The sequence below is a fragment of the Plodia interpunctella genome, chromosome 11, assembly GCF_027563975.2.
Source record: "Plodia interpunctella isolate USDA-ARS_2022_Savannah chromosome 11, ilPloInte3.2, whole genome shotgun sequence".
Classification (NCBI taxonomy): domain Eukaryota; kingdom Metazoa; phylum Arthropoda; class Insecta; order Lepidoptera; family Pyralidae; genus Plodia; species Plodia interpunctella.
This window is the reverse complement of record NC_071304.1, coordinates 8652278-8673850: the sequence shown is the minus strand read 5'-3', so window position 1 is coordinate 8673850 and position 21573 is coordinate 8652278. Positions and strand designations below refer to the sequence as shown.

General features: G+C 34.6%; 1 protein-coding gene and 1 long non-coding RNA gene across 4 annotated transcripts in view; both read right to left on the bottom strand.

Moving 5' to 3' along the window:
- Positions 1-21573, bottom strand: part of LOC128673717 (protein tweety-like) — a 72182-nt gene that overhangs the window by 27777 nt on the left and 22832 nt on the right. The gene's annotated exons all lie outside the window — the stretch shown is intronic.
- Positions 6529-9779, bottom strand: LOC135309810 (uncharacterized). Its single transcript, XR_010370030.1, has 3 exons — positions 8875-9779; positions 8296-8449; positions 6529-7721 (listed from the first exon to the last, which is right to left on the bottom strand). It is a non-coding gene; the product is annotated as an uncharacterized LOC135309810 (long non-coding RNA).

The window sequence follows — 21573 nt, the reverse complement described above, 5'->3', positions numbered from 1 at the left end:
CTTTTACAGTTCACATAACTCGACGATATTATAGCAGCTGAGTGGAGCAATGGTAACACGGCACCGGGGACCCGGCCGGCTGCCAACGTCCGGCTCCAATGCCGGAAGCGATCGAGAGCCTAGCTGACATTTATTAGTAGGTCACAGTATACCGTACCATACCACGTACTGAACTATGCTACGACCTACGAGATACAAAGGATTCCTGATGGCACAAATTTCCAGCTTTCTAAACGGGTATGATAGGGCCCAACATTATTTAAATAAATTTCTTCTCAGTAATAGTTTAATGTCAAAAATTAACGCAGACTGAAAATCCTAATTTGAATCACTTAGATTTGCGTTCAAAACATTGCATCTTTTTAATAATTCTCATACTTGTCCGTCACGATATTAGGTACTAATAAAACCATAACAGACACCGCAGTAACAATACTCAGCAGTGGTCGTTCCGAAATGCACTGGCATTTTCAGAACGACTACGTCATTTCATTTGGGAAGGAACAATTTGCCGTGAAAAGGTACATATGGAGGTATTATTTCTGAATTAATGCTTTGACTTTGGGTTGTCGTAACTTCAATCCTTAATCATGATAGTCGCGCATAATATTCAATTAATAATGCTTCTCAAAATTGTTTTGATATATTGTGGCAAAATATATTATGCTCTCGAGGTGATAACCAGCTTTTATTTAACTTGCAATATAACTATGTTGGAACATAGACATAGGGATGTCTTGCGCGAATAATCATTCCATCTACCAAAAAGATAGTACTAAATGAAATAATATTTCATACACTGTCTATCATTCCACATCACTACAAACAAGTAGTATAAAAAAGTAGCCCGTCGCGTCTGTCTGTTTCTAAGATTTCTTTTAAACCACCGCCAAAGGATTTTGTTGCAGTTTTCACAGTTGTTTAGACAATACAATAACAAACGATTATTACATACAAAACAGTATATTAGACCGTGCGATTATATTATATTAGCCGGGCCGCGTCGCTATTCAATAAAATATTAGAGAACAAAATGCCTTTTACAGAACTATGCTATTAAAGAAATTAAACAGCATTTTCTTGGAGAATTTAATATCGGTCATAGATACGAAAATAATAGAAGCATATGAACTAATAACTGGGGAATGTAGAGGCTTTGCGGGTTTTCCCGGTCAGCGTCGTATACCGGGAAGTGCTTTAGTAAAATCGATAGCCTTTACAAAAGGACGGTACGGTACAGTAGAACAAGAAAGTCATTCCTGTGAATAGGGATGTGCCTGGTTTGCTTTCCAAAGCAAAGCACAGTATAAATTGGTTGGTCCTACAGTCCGTAGTCAGTCCGTTTCATAGCATAATCAGCTAAATAAGTAGTAAAAAAAAATAACACGTACATACCACTTACCACGTGGATAAGACTAATGATGAAGTCATAAATTAAATTAAATTTGACTTTTCCCGTAATGTAATCATAATACGGGACAGGTCAAATTTTATATAATTTATTCTACCAGAAGAATCAGCAGATCCTGAAGATATCCCAATGGCGTTAATTAAAAAGTATACCAACACACTCAACACGAATAACGACACTAAAAATCTTTAAGAGAATATGGTATGAAGAAAAAATATGAATAAATACCAAAGGTTTTTCCTGGTTCCTTTGCAGAACGGATGACTAATTTGTGACTTGTGACTAACCTTAATATTGAATCCAGTGACGTCAACTAAGTCGTAGCATACATCTATAATTAAATAAACTTGATAAGCATCGACCTAAGTTCATTTTAATACTTTCCCAGTACCCCCAAGATACTGCATTTAATAACTCTGGATGGAGAGCTTACTCCGGCATTTCTTATAGCATTAATAGCCTCTTTTTCATCTGCATCTCTGGGAATGCTATTAAAAGTTTTATTAGATTATATCTTGTACGTTTACTTCTTATTTTACTCGACTGATCCTAAGATTAAATTTACGTACTTGTAATATAAATATAAGACCGTCATTTTATTTTATTTGAAGATTTGCAGAAAGCTTGTTGCGCCGCTTCTTCTTCACCTGCATTTTGGAAGTCGGCAGCAGACTTAGTTTTAAGTTTTTTGATATCAATAAGTGGACTTATTGCTTCGGTTGCACGATTTTATCTTACAAAATTAGGCAATCATGGGCACTTTAAAATTAGAAGTCAATTTCCACAAATTTTAAACTATAATTCTACAATACCTTATCAACCTCATTCAGCTAGAGGCAATCAAAATTTAATGTGAACAAGGCTGCTTAATTGAGCGTCCCAGATACGGTATCTAGTCCGTTCGAAATAATCTAATGGACCTGAATTGTTTGATTCCCTGATGTCCAAATACTGTCAGATATAATTTTATTGCTATTCCTTCATAGTAGAAAATAAAAAGAATGATAACTAATCTATAGCTTTTGTGTGTAAAACCACTGTTTTTAGCTCGAAATATATTTTTTGGCAAAAGAAATAAGCATCAAATTCCTAAGATCAAATCTGATTCCCAATTTCAACACATAAAACTTTTCCCTTAAAATTTTGCCGCTCTCGTCACAAAATCGCACTTTTCGACGCCTCCTATTAAAATTTTCACGGCTCTTAAGCCGATAAAGTAACAATTGGACTCGCAAAACCTGGGTCCGAGCCTCTAATTAATGAACCGGTAATATTTTATCAACCACTGTTAAAATTAATAGGCAAAGGTCCAGCTGTTGATAACGCATGCGCGACAGAAAACACGAGTACAAGATTAATAAGAATTTATTCTTCTTCGACCGATTGTAACGAACTACGCAAATGCAACTCATATTTATTGCTCTATCTCGAGCACTATTATCGTCTTATGATTTACGAGGTAAATATTTTTTTACAAAGACCAAAACAATGAAGCAACAAGTTGACAACACAAAAATAGATATACAAATAACTATAACGATACAGGGGAGCGCTCCACAATAAGCATAAGTCAAAAAATATGATAACGCTTTCAGGTGCCACAGGAACGGAATTTACGCCAATTTACGTCTGTAATGAACCTCCTGAAATACTCCTCCGAAAGCATCTTGGAACGAGGACGGCGAAAAAGTCATTTTCTTGGCATTTTTCATGTCGGAAGTTTATTACGCGAGTCTATTGTGAGTGTAATGTTTAAGAATATTTTTTTTAGATCTCACGTTGGGCGCCAGTTTATTAATATTTCGTTAAGACTTTTTTATACTATCATGTATAGATATAAGAAGAGAAATCTTTTCAAGATAAATAAACCAACGTTTACGTATAAATTATGCTTAGCTTTTATTTATACCTTCGTAATACGATGGCAGCACCAAGACAGGAAAGAAGATCCTTAGTTACTAGATAGCAAGTCAAGTATTCAAAGAGTTATTCATAAGCGGTCATTACACTTATTACAATTATTTTTTACAGACATATACTGAGAAGCGTTTTTTTTTTTTAATAACTCCTGCACCAAGAAGACAAGCCGGATCAAGCGACACGTAGCGTCTCCGGGCGAAGCTCAGGGCGCAGCCTCCGCGCTATCGAGCGGCCGCGCCCGGCGCCCGAGCGGTACCCACGTGTTCCACTCGCCGGCCCCACGTGCACTTTCTGTATTTGTTTGGTTATATTCCTAACAATACAGGGTTTAACATAATACCTATACACATATGAAGTGGTAAGAATCTCTACCTTAAGTAAATCCTTTATGCGGAGTTAGGTTCATATAAACATTTTATAAATAAGGTATTTTGTTGCACTTTAAAAATTGGAGAACGTCGTGAGGCGACCGGCACATTAGCTGTTTCTTTTACGATTGCAGCTGCTAAATAGTGACAGTCATAAAAGCCATTTCAGATGCAAGGCAATTTGAAAACATTTTCATTATGGATAACATAATACTTGATGATGATATCTATAGGTACTTATAAACAGTCTTTGTACAAACTAACTTTTCTATTATGCGAAGTGTTATTGGAACAAAAATTCTTAGTATTCTCATAAATAAGCGCAAATATAAACTAGGCTTAAGTAGGCTTACAATAATATTCAATTGCAAATGATACAATTCTTGGAAGAAATAGAGATAACCCTCTCTCATTATCCCCTCTTCTAATAGAGAGAGGGAGAGAGGAGAGAAGTGCTCAGTGAGTCCAGTAGTCAGTCCGGATATTAATTCTAATTCGTAGTAAGCAAATTACAAGGAACTAACAACGCATCGGTGCCATTTGAAAAAAAAGAACTATTTTTTTGTATTGCCACATTCACGAAGAGGGCTATCCAAAGAAACCAATCCGGAATCCAAAAATTCTTACGAGACAGGACAGTGAGGACTTGGACACACCATCACAAACTTTAATTAGTTGGAGAGGCACCCTTTGAACTGTTACATGAAGTTATTTATAGAGTTTGTGGATGACGTTTAGTTAAGAGGCAAGGGTTGACATGTAGTCGAACCATTTAATTGATTTTGGGGCGATGTTCTTGACATGTATCGTTTAGTCGGCGGTGTGTAGACTTATGTTAATTTGTTAACGTTGCATGAATACGACAGTACTCATGGAAATGTGACTAGATACGTGAGAGAGACGTAGAGACTAGATCCAAAATTAGATGAGAAAGCACATCTTAAAACATAGTCTAAAGTCTTAATTGAGCCTTCACGAACATAACACGATACCTTCAAGCGACTTAAATAAAAATCTGACAACCGTATTAGCAAAAATATCGAAGAAGACAGTTTCTAGACGCAACGAACTTGAGCTATCAATTCTATGATAAGACTGGGAATTACTGAAATGAAATTATAACATCCATTTATCTACCAATAGAACAAATTAAGATTAAACTATGTAGTCCAATTAACCGCTCCAATTTTCTGCCACAATCACTGGTTCGCCAATTGGTTCGCAATCAGGATGTCTGGTCGAACTGTGGGAATGGTTGAGAATCAACGATTAACGTTTCTAATATTTACAAAGTTATTTGCTGGTCACTGATGGGAGTCACCAAGGTGGGAGAGGCTGATACTTAATTGCAAACAGAGAATGAAACCAGGAACACGCTAGGATACATTCTATACATATAGCATTTCAAAATTCATAATCGGTGGTGGTGTAATGGTTAAGACGCCCGCCTGTGGATCGAAAGGTCCCAGGTTCGAGTCCTACTCGTGTCACATGAGTTTGTATACCAATCTGACTCATGTATGTAGTTTTCATCGTTCACCACTTGCTACCGGTGAAGGAAAACATCGTGAGGAAACCTGCACACTGGTTGATTTCACAACTTGTGTGTGAAATGGAGAAGGCAATGGCAAACCACTCCATTAATAATGCCAAAAAAGTTGTTATGTGTGTTTCATTCCACGTAATGAACACGACCCTCAGCCATGAGGAATACGACTATGAAGAATATGATGACGAATCGCATAGCCAAAGAAAGAAGGATTTTTTTTCCAATGTAACTGGCCGTTACAAAAAACAGTGCTTTAAAAAAAATTAAACAAAAATATCAAAAGCTTTACTTTAATATACGACCGACCTGGTACACTTGACTAGAGTACTTTCACTGCAAACGTGTTAAATACTGAAGCTTCCAATAAACTCGCTTGTTTATTGCTCTCTTGCATTGAAGTCAAGTGGCAAATGAGAAGCTGATAGCGTTTTTAACATAATCTCATTTTAAAAGAAACATCACATGATAAGTTATTCCCAAATTGTCGTGAAATCACAGGAGAATTATTTGTTAGAAATGTCAATGTTTATTTACACCGGGCTATTCCAGCCGGGAGCAGGCTAAGGTATGATGACTACAGGGTTTCCTGCGATTGATACGAAGCCTTCCTTTTTTTCTAACGCGAATCAGTCGACTAAGCTTGTAGTCATATGATTTATTATTAAATTTCGTAAGAATGTAAGGTCCAAATATTTTCTTTCATTCAATTGCACCTCTTTCCACGTGATACCGTGAAATAGTATAAAAAATATTTTTTTGCATGTATATACGTCGGGGACACTTCGTTGCAGGCGTGGACGACCCTGAAGATAAAGTGCTTATTATGCATACTGATAAAATTCCTGAACCTTACAAACCTACCTATTTACTAAGCCATTCATTCCAGACATATTCAAGTGGTTGTAGTAGCCAGTAGACACTAATTTAACGTTATATGTGTTTGGATAAATTTGTCCATATTTTAAGAATTTTAGGAACATAACTAATTAACCGTTATTAAATAAAGTCTCTCACATCTGAGTGATTTCCGAGTTATTTCCTAAATCATGAGAAAGAGCGCCGGATATCCGGATCTGTGTTTCTACTTTTTCTCCTCTACTTCACAGATTCTTTGGCATCTTTAGTTGTTCAGACCATTTGGCCTTCGTCAACCTTACGTCAACCAACGTCAGTACTTCTTGGGTTCGCCCCTTTAAATATTTTTAATATAATATAATTATAAAATAAAGTATCATAAGATATATAAAAGGACAGTCAATATTACTCGGATTCCAACAACATAAAACGCCAAACGCTTATGACTACGATCCCATTACTACTAGTTCTTCACAATAGTCTCTTGTGAAGTCTTGTAGAGCCACGTGGCTCATGAAAGGGTAATCAAGTTACAGTCAAGTATTTTTATTTAGGTTTGTGTGTGCCAATATTGCACAATAATAGAACATCAGATACGTTTAATTGAAATCCTAAATAGGAAATTAATAACATTGTCTTTGAAATAACTGATCTATTCAAAAAATATAAAGCACGCCAAAATAAAGTAGTACAGTCAACAGCACATCAAGTTACCCTGCATCGAACGTCTATGGCGCGGTAATAGCGGCAAGTTTGCAATGAATTTGAGTAGTAGACTGTACGTACAAAGACAAGTTTTCTTATAATTATTAGATATGATTTTTCTTCTTTACAAGATACATATATTTAAATCCTTTAATACTACAAGCTGATGTAAAGTAGAAAGTACTCGTTTTACGCATAAAAAAATATGTATTCTCAATTTTCAACTTTAACAATTCCGCGGACACGTACTCGTCTCAGTTTCACTGGAAAACATTCCAATGTCGCATTGTACGAGCAATAAAAAGAACCATAACATAAACGAGTTCACCATGACTAATCCAAGAGGGAGTTGACACCATAAAGTACATAAACAAAGGACAATGCCCAGAAATCTGTGCAATAAGACCAAGGACAGATTAAAAAAAGCAAACATAAAAATATGACTCAAACGACCGAATATTATTTATTTGCAAAGACATATTTTATAATGTGGTTGTTAAAACGTAATCGCTCATGTTTCACTGGCTATGCAATATAATCGGGGGAAATTCGTCATAACGCACAAATTGTAAAAATTTTGCATAATCACCAAGTCAAACGACAAGGAAAAACAAAAATAAGACAAAAGTATTTAATATAACAGATAAAAAAAGTTAAGAAAGTAAATGCTTTACATTAATCTAAAATTAATAAAATAAATTAAGTACATTAATGTGTTCCATTCCATACTGAGCAGAGCCCTCGCACTTGTGTGTGTGGCACAAAGTTTCTCGCTTCCAGTTTAGTTGGTAAACTTTCCCAAATCCTCATTTTCACCTGTGAAATCTCAAAAACTTGAGCTGCAGCGTCCTCGACGATTTAACTTCAAAGTTTTGTTTTCAAAGCACTTTAAGCCTTGTCTTTTCTTTTTAAACTGAAAAGAACACGAACATTTTGAATTTCTTTCGCTTGACCCTTTCTCTGCAATTTTTCAGCCAGTAGCAACGGTTCGTTTTGTTGTGCTAGCCGTGGTTTGAATATAACTTTTGAATTTCAAATTCGGAATAGGTTTTCGACAGATTCGGATATTGCTGTCACGTCGCGAATTTTACCGTCGCTCGTACGAAGTTGGTAAAGAGCAAAATGAAAGAAAGAACGCTACAGTCGGCCACTTTAACTCTACAATAAGTAAATAAAAACTAAACGGCTGAATACATTTTCCAAGCACAGCACAGCAACACTGGTCGATTAATGGTCGATAAACTGGTCAATCTTTAAAACAAAATAAAAAATATCAAAAGCGGTTTTACTCCACCATACCACACACGTTACACTTATATTTCCTTCTTCTCGTCGGGGTTTAAATGCTCAAATTTTTGCATTTTGTACATTCTTACGCCACGCTCCAGAAATAAATTCTTAGGAAGCTTTTGCGTGGGAATATTTCAAATAGAAATAAAAAATAAATTGAACTAAAAATATATTAAACAAACTTCCGTAAATGTTACCTTAACAGCTTTAACCAACTCAGCACATTAGCCAGTGCACACACAATCCCGTTTGGTCAAGAGCGCACCCATGTTTGCGTTGTAACGTTGTAAGTTCACACGCCAATGTCGAGGTGCCAAATCATGACTAAACTAACACCTATGTAGTAATCACCTGTTCATAGTTAAATTGGTTATTCGTGTCTAAAACATTGGTGGAATTAAATGTAATACATTGTGCCTTCGGAAGGAAGACCCGTGCCCCAATAGTGGGGACATTATTACTGAAACATTTCCCAGAATGCCATATATTACAAGACTGGAAGAAATCCCATTATTAGATAAATCTACCTTATATATAAACATCTGTTTTTTACTGCATAGTAGTACTTTCACTTTATCATTATTAGACCCACTACTTGCTTTCGGCAAAGAAAACAATCATTCGGAAACCTTCCACTTGCCACTAGATGTCGACAGGTAAGTCATGTCAAATGCCATTAGGCGACTAGAATTAAATTGACACTAGTGCACTATAGTAAAAAGAAGAAGACAGCTTTTTCAAGTGCAATAAAGAATAAGATTAGTAGGACAACTTACATCAAGAACTGAAGGAGAACTCCAAGACAAACTGGTGCCAAGTTTGACATCATCGCAGTACTTCTCACATTCATTCCGATGCAATGCTATGTCGGCATTATCAAAGAGGTTTATAACGTTGTAACGCCAGCTGCAATGGCGATCGCGTGTTTCTAATGTGTCTTGTTACTTAGCTTGTACGGTCAACAATACATGAAGTTACCACAATTCATTTCAAGTAATTCATCATTAATTCAAGTTTTCATGAGCCGTTTGCTGTGCAATCGACTGTTTTCAAGTTACCCAGCTTAGATATATGCCGCGATAATAAGAGGCGATTTCACAATTGATTTGGATAGGTAGTGATGTTGACTGTACATTTAAATAACCACATCGAATTGAAAATACATTTTTCAAATATATTGAGGCCAGCGAACACAGTACAGCCCATTCATCAAAGAAGAGACAAATAGTTTTGTGCCAGTTTCGGTCGTCGAGGTCACACAGAGTAAACCTATTGTTGTGATGCCGATCTGATAGCGAAACGGGACAGGCTATGCAAATGAAGATACTTTTGTACAAAGTCTACAGCGCTATTATTGTGTGAATTTGCAAACTGCAGCGTGAACAGAATATTCTTTTTTACACTACTGATCAAACAAAGGCATGCGGTCCATCCGATGGTAGTGGTCACAGCCTATCCGCCTGCAACACCAGGGCTGTCACGACGCCCGTTGCCAGCCCTGAATCAATCTTTTCTTTTTCATTCACTTGAAACACTCGTGCCACAGAATAATAATTTTCGTACTGTTCTTAGGCATGGATATAATATAACCATAGGCACAGTGTGCCCACTGAGATCCATTTAAAATTGTATTCAACAAAAATAACTCTATATCGATTCCATGCGGCTAATGTCAATTTAATTTTAATGGCGCCGGAGTCGATAAACTCATATTGTTATTTCTGGCAGGCACAACCTCTGCAGGTCATTTACCAAATAAACATAGTGATTTGGAGGAAATAAACAAAGATTCGTGAAGAAAAAAAAATAAAAAATCTAAAAACATAATATGTTTTTAGATTACGCAAAACTCGATATTATCGAGTTTTGCGTATTCAAGACCGAATATTTTTTTCTTTTCATTTATAAACAATTTTCATATTTAGTAAACGCAACTAAACGTAGGTTTATTAGACCGTTTCAAATGAAAAGGAAGCTTTTAAAACTTGAATATAAAGATCAAAAGATAATCATATACTTTGATTATGGATATGGCCAACCAAAACAGCTCAGGCCAAGAATATGGCGTACCGAAATGGCGGGAAAATAAACATCGTAACAGTAAAACTGTTTGACGTTAAACAATAAACGATTATATTAATATCCTGTAGCTTTATAAGGAAGGGTGGTATTCCTGTACATGGAGACATCTTAATGACAGCGTCATTCGTTTGTTTTTATTACAAGACCTACCAAACAAGGAGTGTCATGTAATTGTATTGGGTTTATTGCAGAAACTTATAAAAGCATTAACCAATTTAGATGTATCTTTTATATTTATGCAATCTGATGTATTAGAAAAAAAAACACGTTAATTTGCATAATAGCATTAGGCTAAGGCGTTAGAACTCTTTTTTTATGCTTTATACAAAACAATAAGAAATAAAAAATAACATAGCTAATAACACACTGTTAAAAAAAATAGATCAAAAATAATCAAAATCCGTCCAACCGTTTGGTCTTGGATATACAGACACGTAAAGCGTAAAAAAAAAGAAGAAATTTGAACAAAACAAACGAATTTTTCTTTCTTTTTTTGATACTATTTAAACTGAGAATTCGAGAATTTGATTCTCATCAGGGTATAGCCTCTGACCGTAACTACACGAATGTAAAATTACTACAACAACAAGCCAACTTCTTTGTTTCCTTGCGATTTACGACCACAGTGCAGTGTCAGAGTAACCATTATGCAAGACACGCACAAACTTTATTGCGCTCTCAGACCTTTGGTCGGCAAAATAATTACATACAGAGTCATATTATCTGTCGCTTAAAAAATAAGCAAACGAAATTATATGCACACATGTTGTGCTCTGATATGCATTCATAAGAACTATATGATTATTTAAATTGAGCTGTTTTGAAGACAGCATTCAAACAAGTGGAAAAAAATTAAAGCTATATTTTTTACTAAATTGATTTGTTATACATCTCACACATGCTTTTTAACTTATTTTTGAAAATAATAATGAGATGAAAAAAATCTGGAATCGAGCGGAGAAAATATATTTTTGTCTTCTATGAAAATGCAATTAATTTAAGAAACTGAACCTATCCTACCGATTTATGCCTAGTGGTTTGAATTTCTGCTTTTGTTACTTAATTTTTAAATTTTCAAATTCAAATTCAAAAATTCAAATTCAATTCAAAATTCATTTATTCCTTAAAAATATGCGTACATAGAGGTGGTCAATGAAATTTAGTGTCAAACATACTTTGCCATCTGAGGCGTAGGAAATAGCATTACACAAAGTCAAACATAAATTAATAGATTAAGATTATACATTGTCACAATTAGATAATAATATTTTGTACAGTTGTCCTATAGGAACTCCTTAACACTATAATAACATTCCTTCAGTAAAAGTTCGTGAACTGCTTTTTTGAACCTTCGGAATGGCAAACATTTTATTGCTTCAGGTAACTTATTATAAATCTTTATACACATTCCGTAACAATTATTAAAATACATTTTTGTCCGCGGTACGTGACCGTGTACTAATCTATCTCCACGTCTTGTGTTACGGGGATATATGTCAGATGCCTTCTGAAAAAGTGACAAATTCAGTTTAACAAATTTCACTATCTCTAAAATATATATGCATGGCAGTGGAAGTATTTTAAATTTTTGAAAAAGAAGTTTACAAGATATATATGGAGCCACTCCTGCAATGGCTCTAATACATTTTTTTTGTGCAAGAAAGGCTTTATTGATGTCAGCACTGTTTCCCCAAACAATAACACCGTATCTAAGCACCGATTCAACATAACCATAGTATGCAAAAAGAGTAGATTCCAGAGAAGCTATTTTTCGCAATCTGAATAAAACATATACATACTTATTTAGTTTGCAGCAGATGTTGTTAATATGTGTTTTCCAATTAAAATTTTCGTCAATAGTTATACCTAAAAATGTCACTATATTAGCCTGATTCAAAAGTTGTCCGTCATACTCTATATTTATTTCTTTATTTCTATTCAAACCTTTATTGAAATGCATATAGTTTGTTTTATTTAAATTAACAGAAAGATTATTTTTACTCAGCCATTTTATAACCTCTTTTACGGCCATGTTTACTTCATATTCATGTTCTGCCGATGTCTTTTCATTACCTTTAATTATCAATGAAATGTCATCAGCAAAGAGAATAATTTTATGTTTTATTATACCTGGAAGGTCATTAATAAAAATGATTAAAAGAAGAGGACCTAAGACACTTCCTTGAGGTACCCCAAATGTATTCGTTCGATAATATGATCTACATTGCTGCTTTACTTTTTCATCATTTGTGTATTCTATTTCAACACATTGTTGTCTATTGGTCAAATACGATTGTAACCAATTTAAAGTGTTTCCCCTAATACCATATTTTTCTAATTTGTAAAGTAATAAATCATGTGGGACCATGTCAAAAGCCTTTGACATATCAAAAAAGAATACAGTCGTTTTCATTTGTATGTCAATATTATAAATGGCATCACTTACTAATTCAAAAACAGCTCCTATAGTCGACTTGTTTTTTTGAAAACCATGCTGTTCAGATTTAATTATTTTATACTTTTCAAAGAAATTAATAAGACGCAGGTGCATACATTTTTCAAAAATCTATATATGGCAGAACTATTGGACAATAATTATTTAAAATATTCTTGTCACCTTTTTTAAACAATGGCTTTACTAGAGAAGTCTTAAGTGATTCAGGAAAACAACCCTGCTCAAATGACATGCCTACTAGATAAGTCAAAATAGAACCTATTTCCTCACAACAGCATTTAAGAACTAGTGTTGATATGCCGTCATAGCCCACTGCTTTGGTGTTATTTAGTGAGAGAATTATAGATTTTATTTCATCCACTTCAAAAGATTTTAAATAAATCGAATTTTGGAGTCCTATCATGTCTTTTGGTTTTTTTAGGTCAATATTTGATTTATCTGCAATGTCAATAAAATGGTTATTAAAAATATTTGCAATGTCAGTAGGATCACTATAAGTTTTGTTTAAGTGGGATATCATTTTAATGTTTTGCTGTTTAGTAGGCTGCGACGTTTCGTTTTTTATAATATTCCAGGACGTTTTACATACATTGTTACTCCTAGACAAAATTTTATTATTTGTATTTTTTCTAGCAAATACGAGACATTTTTTTAACAATTTGGAGTATTTATTATATTTAATTTTATTATGGTCAGACTTATTCTTATAGTAATTATATCTTAATTTTCTATTTGTCTTACAACTTTGACGTAAACCCTTTGATATCCAATTTATGCCTGTGTTTTTATTTATTTTAATTTTAATTTCAGGAAAGCATAACTTATATAATAGACAAAATAGATCATGGAACTCACTGAATGCCCTATTAAAATCATCTTCATCAAAAACGTTATTCCAGGAAATGCTTTTAAGGTAGCCTCGAAATTTAATTATGTTTTCTAGACTATAATCTCTTTTTATTAAGAAATTACATTTATCCTCAATGTTTTTGTTTTTTAGTGGTATAGTTAACATTTGAGCTGTATTATGATCTGATAAACATAAAGGGATAGTACTACCCTTCGCTTTTTTTATATTGCTTATAATATGATCAATACATGATGTCTGCCGCGTGGGTTGGTCAATATGTAAAATTAAATTATTATTTTTCACAACATCTTTTAGACGTTGTGAGTAAATTGTGTCCTTTAAAGTATTAATATTTATGTCACCTAATATAATAATTTTTTTTTACTAAACTTTTTTGTTATTGTGAATAGCATTAATTCAAGTTTATCAAAAAAGGTACTTAGGTTTTTTGTGACTGGTATACGATACAAACCAATAATAATAATATTAAAATTCAAAACTTCAATGGCACAACATTCAAATGTGTTTTTTTGAGCTAATTTATCAAATTCTCTAATTTTTCTGAAATCTAGATCATTTGAAATTAGTAAGCAAACCCCCCCCCTTTCCTTTTCTATCCTGGAGAAGGATGCTCCAAGTGTATAGCCATTTATAATGACGTTATCTTCACATCCTGACTTCACAAAAGACTCAGTAAGACAAATTATATCTGGCAATTTATCTGATTTACCAAGTTCATAAAGTGCCAACGTAAATATATCTTTTTTTGATATTATTCCCGCAATATTTTGGTGCAAAAGTCTAAAGAAAAAACTGCTTGGATGCTGTGTCATTGTCAGAATTTTTTGAATCTATGGATTGTGATCTATTTTTTTCCTTAAAAGTTTTTGCAAAATAAAACGGTATAGTGCCTTTTTTGTATATCATGTCTGGTTTATTTGCTGAGGTATCTAAGCACTGATTACTAAAACATTTTTTTTTATCTACACGTTTAAAATAATATGGTATGGTTCCTTTTCGGCATTTAGAAGAATTGTCAATACAAGTAGAATTTTCACTAGCACTAAACATATTAGATTTTGTCTTTTTTTTATTAAAGTTTAGAAATTTATAATCATAATCCATACAATCTATCATAAAATTAATCCTTTGACATATCATACTTTGAAAAGCAGGCTGTGTATAAAAAACTTTTTTATTTCTTAAATCTAAAAACTTACAGTTAGAAAATTGTTCACATACCAGTTTGATTTCGTTGTTTATCAAATTAACATTCAAAAATCTATTTTCAATTATGCTTAAAATTAATACATCATAATCAGTTATTAATTTAAGTGTGTTATACAATTCACAAACTGTTTGTAAAGGATTCGTGTCATTTTCTCCTATTGAAATTACTATTTTGTCCCCTTTCTTCATTTGCATAATGTTGGTGCATCCTTTCAATATTTCTGAAGAAGCAGCATATGGTTTCGAAAGACAGGAAACAGTGTACTGTTCATATTTTGTAAGTTCTCGCATATCAGACAGTAAGACTCCTATTCCAGACACTTGTTGGCCTCCAAATATCCAAATTCTATTTTTTTGATGTATATCATGATTTTTGACTGGAGAAGAAGAAGAATTTGTCAATTTTGGTACTTCTATTACACTGTGGTTTGTTTGTGTTTCTTGATTTAATGTATTTTGGGTCCCCGTCTGTAAGAATGGTGTGCTGGTTACATTTAGGCTTCTTCCTTTATTAACTGGTGTTTCGTGATTGCTACAGAAATTCAATTTCTTTTTTTATAGAACTAAGCGCTTTCTTTCTTAATGATAAGCTCTCTTTGTAGGCGCTGGACGAGCAAATATGCGTAAGTTCTTTAATTTTTAAGTCACGTTCGGATAGTTTTTTTTTTAATTCCAAATTTTCCAAATTAAGTTTTTCTATTTCATTGTGCGCGCATTCAAGTTCAGATTCTAGTGATTTTATCGTGTTTTTATGCTCATTTAATTCACTTGAGTTCAGCGTTTCTAAAGCAAAAGCTCGAATATTCAAATTTTTTAACTTTGCATGATTTTTTTTTTTGCTTCATTGTTTTTGTTGACGTTATTTTCGGTGGAAGTTACTATAAAACCTCTTTCTTTTATAGCCATAAGTGTACGTATTCCTCATGCTTGAGGGTGGTGCTCACAATGTGGAATGTAACACACGTAACATTAAAACCGAATCTCTCATAAAAATGTTTTAAAAATTTTAATCTTCCGAGTCTTAATTCGATTCTAAATGCGATATACGAAGTTTAAAGTATTTTGGAAATAAAAGTTTGCCACGGCTACCGCATTATTTGTGCCTTTCTGATAGTCTCCCAAAGTTGGATAAACAATTCTTAAATTTCGGGCTCGACGGACACTCAAGCAAGTGAGGCATATTCCGCAGCGGCTCTCAACACGATCACTGTGTGCGTGCATGTCTTATGTATCGATTTGGTAGACCTCACAAAAAAACCCTAATCTTAACTAATATACATATAAATGCGAAAGTAAGTTTGTTTGTTACCTCTTCACGCTCTATCTACTCAACCAATCTTCTTGAAATTTTGCATAGGTACATTGAAGTACGGAGAAGGACACAGGATAGGTGGTACTTTTCATCCCAGAAAAATAACTGCTCCCTAGGGAAATCAAATGAAACAGTGGTGGTATAATGGTTAAGACGCCCGCCTGTGGATCGAAAGGTCCCAGGTTCGAATCCTACTCGTGCCACATGAGTTTGTATACCAATCTGACTCATGTATAGTAGTTTTCATCGACCACCACTTGCTTCCGGTGAAGGAAAACATCGTGAGGAAACCTGCACACTGGTTGATTCATATTAACTTGTGTGTGAAATGGAGAAGGCAATGGCAAACCACTCCATTAATAATGCCAAGAAAGTTGTTGTGTGTTTCATTGCCCGTAATAACCACGACCCTCAGCGATGAGGAATACGACTATGAAGAAGGGAAATCACGCGGGCGAAGTCGTGGGCAAATGCTTGTTGTTTAATAAAACATCGATACCGTCGTATACACCTATTTTGTAAGTATTGTATATTTGGGAGGTATAATATATTGTATCTCGGTGAAAGTTCACCGCGGGTCACATTGGCCACCCCGCCAGCAATTGTGGGTGGTTATTTATGTAATTTCCAAAATTAATGTTGTATCCAATTGTAATTCCGTGTCTGTATGTTTCTGATTAAAACAATAACCATAAATTTCGTATGTAATTGTTGTGTTAACGTTTTTGTTAATAGTTTAAACACGATAATTATTATATCGGCTGCATACACTTGTAGCAAGCCGCTCTTGGATTCCATAAAATAACAAATTAATTATGAATAAATCCGAACAAATTTCTCATCAAAAGGGAAACATGACCTTTATAAAAAGAACATTGAGTCACTATAATCAGAATATAAGGAAAAACTCCTGGATAGAATTTGATACGGGTTTTCACAGTTGTTTAGCGTTACCCATAGGTTCATCGCGATACGTTGACAATAATAAGTTACGTTTAACCCTAGATTTCGACAATAATAAGTTATGTTCTCACATAACTTATTATCGTCGACGTACGAAATAAACGCAGGCGAAGCTTTGGGCAAAAGCTAGTCAGCCAATAAAAACAAGCGTCATGCATGGGAAAGAAAATCTTATACGGCACTATCGGATCTGCCAAACAAGTTGTGCCAGCACCTGGAGGTAATAATTCGCGCAAAATGTACACATCGCAAAATGTCCAACTGTCCAACAGGCGCAATTACCCAGCTGTTTCAATTCCTATTTCAACCCGCCTAAATTTACCGTAGACTGGGAAACTGTTTAATGTTATGAGATGACTCATATAGCTGTTCGCGTCGCTGGTTTCGCTAACTGCGGTCATGTTCAAGGTCAAAAAATTTGTAGTCCAAGGTCATAGACAGAACTATGGCATTGCTAAAATATTTGCTAACTAGCTTTAGTTGGGACAGTATAAAAAATTATGATAACGGACGGACGGAATTTATTATTGTTCGCCTAATAGGTATATGATACACAAAGATATTAAACAGTAGAAGTTCCTGAATTACCCACTCAGAATGCTTAGAGATCGTTCAGGAAGAATACAGAACATATTGAGTGACTAAATCATACAAACACATACATACGGGTCGTTTTGAATGGTACGTAATTGGAACGGTCAGTCTCTGCACAGATTAGATATAGGTAATAGTTATCTAAGCATCTTTACCTTTGAAGTACCTTCATCGCCCACTGAATCTACGAGAAATTTGTTTGTCCATCTTAATATTAAATCAGAAAAATAATTCAAGGACCGCGCGATTCTGTTTTGCGAAAAAAAGACAATAATAAATAACGGAACTTATATCGCGCACCAGCTGAGCACGTGGCCGCCATTTCCGGAGAGGTCAACGAACCGGCCTTGCCAGGTCCGATCCGGATCGGAAACCGTACGTGGATCACGACGTAGGTACTACGGATGACAGTGCCACCACGACACTCACAACCCATACATTATTTGTACTACAGGCTACCGGCCAACATTTTAACGCCTTTGAAGTATCAGACAGTGAAAGAATCACATCAATATTTGGACATACCAAAACACATCATACCAATCATACCTCCTTTTGACGTCATCGGCAGGAAACAATATCCCATATAGTTTAAGCTCCATCAACTCGGGAGTATAAATTTCGACTGAAAACTCGCAGGAGGAGTTCATTCATTATATACTATTTACATGTATTATTTTCTATCATAATACAGAATTTTTAAAATGTTCATACCTTCTGACTTGTGACGAAACCACACAAAAGTTATTTCACGAAACGTGAAACTTAGCACCTGCGACAGTAGACCTGAGTTCTGCCACACTTCTACTTGGCAAAACGCCACTTCCTCGTGAAATCAATAATGCTTCATTTGTTATAGGAAAGCTACGGTATACTTCTCACCGTACAGGACCACGAAATAATGTAAACCAACCTGTAACAAAGACATAAAATGAATATTAATATCTGCATGTGTTGACAATACAAACAAACACAATACACAAGCTGAACAATCTTATTCTACTATCATCAAGTTCAAGGATTAATAATTTGGTACTACTTTTGAGAGCAGGATAACCAGCTGCTAATCCTGAGTTATTTTAGAAACGAAACAAAACAATGATAGCCTGATCAAATAAACTTGATGGATTAGGAAAAGTCGATGGAGATAAATCCATTACAAATCAAACTTGCTTAGTCACGGATACACGCGATACAGCGGCGCCGCCGGCCATCGATACCATATTGATTGCAAATAGGTACGACCCACTGTCTGACAATTGGACATCGTTAGACTTATTACATAACTATGAAAAGGCAATGTGTTGGATTTCACACAATGACACCAGCGTTGCTTAGTCCCGATTTCAGACTCTAGAATTTATGTCCCGCGCGAGACAGCTCCGTTCCGCTTTTTTGGATTTGCAATCAGAAGCAAAAAAACATACTTTTGCAAAAATGGTAAATCTATAAATTAGCTAATTTAAATTTTCAATAAAACTTAGCTATTGTGTTTTTATGGAAAAACCTATTGAACTATATCAATTTGCGCTTTTTTTCTATTACGTCCGTATATGACAAAATAATCCCGCATTGCCCAAGAAATTATCTGGCAACGTTGAATGACACTGAAAAAGATAAATTAGGGCCATTATATCTAATAATCTCATCCTCAGTCTATCGAAATCTATTTTTAACAGACTTAAAAAAAAAACAGAAGGTTCTCAATTCGTCGCGATATTTTATTCATATTATAATGGTATACTGTATATTTAGAGTATTCATCCATTTTTTATGATCTTCTATTTTTAAAGCTGGGATATTTCAAGATATCTTCTATTTTTAAAGTTCGGATATTTGTTACACAAAACAGGAGTGGACCAATGATATTTTTGTCAACATAAATCTGTAGCCATCGCATCAATCATGACTTTAATCTTATCGGGATCGGGATCCGAACGAGAATAAATTGTTGCATCAAAGAAATAAATCAGGCTGGACCGTTTAAATAAATATTAATTGATACAACGCGAAACATTTGTCGACAATCCGACAGTACAAGTAATCCTTAGTATTCATGAAACAAATAATCCAATCCAACCAACATCCACGGCAAAATTGATGATGATTAAATGAAATCAACAGTAGAGGTAGTAACAGTAAAGAAATAGTAATATACATACGTGCACATTTATTAGTTGCCTAACAAAAGGATAAGCCACTATATTACTAAATTAACCACAAGTCCCTAAAAAGCGTCAACAATGCAAAAACTCATGCTTCTTATGACTTTTTAAATATTAATTATCAAAAGGAGCAAACGGTCTACGGTTATATATGGAAGCTATCTAATTGATTATATATGGAAGCTATCTAGCTTCCATATATAATCAATTTATTTATAGTGAACGAACAGAATTTAAAATGATCTCATATAGTAATCTAACAAAGTTGATGTAAATCGTTATCAAAGACATAAATCAGCTGCAGAGTTTAAATAAACATCAATTACTGGAACCCAATACATTTACCGACATAAAGCCATCAGAGCTGGCGTGCATTATGTAATTAGAACTATTTGATGTTGTGTGGTCGGGTATCATTGTATGTAAACTAAAGGTACAACGTGACTGGGGTGGTGCCTTAAATGTACATGAGAGTATCGCCTTTAAAGTGTATGTCACGTGTAGAGATATTTAGTATAATATATCTTTGATTTCGGATTATTTATAGAGTCCCGGTCCCAGCCTCGCCCGTGTGAATTACTCGCGAAAGCGAAACAAATATGACTTTCAATGTCTATGTTGGGTTGAACTATATTTTCCATGTCACCGCTTTTGGTTTTTTCAGAGCAACTTTTGTTTCCCCAAAACGAAGCGGAACATTCAGTATGCCGTGAAATCGACCCGGTTGGCGGCAAAAAGCGTTCTATTGTAGATGCATCAGCGTGACCGATCGAGGAACCGGCAGCTGGCGAATAAGATTGGATCGACACTACAACTACACGAATTGCTGACTGAAATCATCATCATTTCAGCCTCTTTGCCATCAGGCGTACGCGAAAAGAGGCTTATGCTCAGCAGTGGGCTGACTGAAATAGGTATATAAAAATGTTTACAGCATTTGACGTTGTACATTAGAACACAGTCAACAAAAATCAAAATCTCTTTATTTTTGAATACCCAGCAAAAACAAAACATGAGCATGTGATGATAGTTCTAGTGCCAAGTTATTATCATATCCATAACTGTCTTATAAGTGATTACTTATCACTTTGAAGATATTAATTGTATTTCTATTTGATCTAAATGTGCACAGATAAATAATTTCGGCGACAATGATTAGAACGAAATTCTAATGAGATACTTAATTTTTAACTAAAACATTATCCCTGTGAAGAAATATAAGGAAAAGACAAAATTAGCGCAATCCAGCATGAGATCCATCCACCGAATAACGTCTTCACAATTAGCAAAAGCTTGTTGTGAAGTCTAATTAACATGTCTGCGCCTATTTCCCACCTTTTTGACACTTCCACAAACGAGAGAGCTTAATTAGAGACATAGGAATGCGAACAAAGGACTTTATAGGACAACTCGGAATTACAAGTTTGCTTCACTGAGTTGGAAAAGATGTTGTGATTTTTATTTAAAACAGTAGTTGAGTTTTTACTGTTTATAAATTATCCTCTCTTTCATACTCGTGTATTCCCGGTTGCATTCGGAGCTGTGATGCAATGAAGCCCGGGCGATATAAAAAATGAATCAACTATTTTGAAGATGGCTTTTAAAACCGGCCACTTATCTGATCCAAACTGTCTTTGAGAATGCCATTGTTGCCAAAGATATGTGCCCCTTAGTCACCTAGTACGACATCCAAAGAGCTAAGTAAAATCAGTAATTCGTAGACCTTTACCGGAAAACGAATAAAATGCAATGTATTATGGTAATTTTAAAGTGATTTCAAAAGGGTCTACCACTGAAAACAAAAAGGCAGCCTGTAATACCCCC